The sequence below is a fragment of the Capra hircus genome, unplaced genomic scaffold (genome assembly GCF_001704415.2).
Source record: "Capra hircus breed San Clemente unplaced genomic scaffold, ASM170441v1, whole genome shotgun sequence".
NCBI classification, from domain to species: Eukaryota; Metazoa; Chordata; class Mammalia; order Artiodactyla; family Bovidae; genus Capra; species Capra hircus.
The window spans coordinates 7,491-8,918 of NW_017195046.1; the positions used below are offsets into that span (position 1 = coordinate 7,491).

At 57.2% G+C, this 1,428-nt stretch overlaps 1 pseudogene; it reads right to left on the reverse strand.

The window, feature by feature from the left end:
• Positions 1-261: 261 nt before the first annotated feature.
• On the reverse strand, positions 262-1,051 carry LOC102190959 (annotated as a pseudogene).
• Between the last annotated feature and the right edge of the window lie 377 nt (positions 1,052-1,428).

Sequence of the window (1,428 nt, forward strand, 5' to 3'; positions counted from 1 at the left end):
GGAATAACATTTGAAACAATTCTAAAGGAAACAGAAATGAATCTCCATGTCTTTGTAGAGAAGAGGAAGCCAAAGATGCTACACACCTGTTCCCTCAACTGGCCCAGGCTGTCACGACTGAGAAGGCTGAATGCTCCCTCTTCCAACACAGAGGGAAGGATCAGCCTCCCTTCCTAACCCCAGGACAAGCTGCTGGATGCGGGCCTGAAAGGAGCCTGGCTGCTGCTCTGGCTCAGGGCCCCTCTTCCCCCTCCCTCACACCTATGCACACCGGGGTGGGAAGAACCTGGGACGCCTTCCATTGACCCTGTGCATATAGTCCTTGACTTGCTGCTTGCTGGTCTCTGCATAGGCCCGGGGACCCCACAGGAACTCGTAACGAGCAGGGTGGCTGTAAGGCACCTGACGGTACTCCAGGTACCCTGCCTGCACCCACACTTGGGTCAGCAGCTCCTTGGGCTCCCCATAGATGCAGTGCTCTATCCCAGCAAATACCCCCATCTTGCTGAGTGCTCCCCAGACCTTCTCCTCACAGACCCGGTCCCCTGCTACGAGAATCAGGCTCAGGACCGTCACCAGGAGGCCAGCCTTTGGTATGCTCTGCCCACCCCTCTGCATTTCATTGAGGGTGAGGCCCAGGGTGGGGACCATGACATAGATGTGCTCTCTGTGGTCCACCTCTTTCATATCCACGCCAAAAGGCCAGCTGCAGGCACTGTGTGGCTTTACGGAAGACCACTGGGAAGTGGGCCTGGTTATCCCTGAGGACCCTATTCAGCATTTCAGCCTGGAAAATCGGCTCCTTGGTGCCATACTTGAGGAGCAGGAACTCCAGTAGTTCAGCCGTCATCACATTCACAGCCTGCTTGAACAAGATCTCCGCATCCACGGCGGCAGAGGAAGATGAGTCTGGAGGGAAGGAGGCCAGAGGGGTTGAGGCATCCTCTGCCTCAGCCCCCAGGAGCTGTGCCTCCACTGGGCCCTGGGCTTGGATTTGGCCCTGAAGGTCTTCCTCAGAAGTGCAGAGCTCATTCGTCGGGACCACAGGCATGATGACTGGGGTCTTGTGCCCAGTGGGGGTGTGGTAGAGGGAAAATGGAGACCGCTGACCTGGGAAAGAGAGAGAGTGTAAATGGTCTCAGTTCTGAAATGTGCCACGGGTGGCTCTGACTGAGGCCGCTTACTGGTCTTCCTTGATGGCTGCTCTTGGGCGTTACAGGGCGCTCCTCCTTGCTGGTCAGTCCCCTGTCAAGTGAGGAAGAGAAATTCTGGCTCAGGGTGCAGCCAGCACAGCCCAAGGTTCTGGCGCCAACAAGGTGGGGGAATTAGGGCCTTTTGAGATCCCCTCCGTTCTGGGATTGGGAGCCCCTGTGCACACTCAGGACACCCGCCTCACCTTGACTCCTGGCACTCCCGTGACCTCAAACA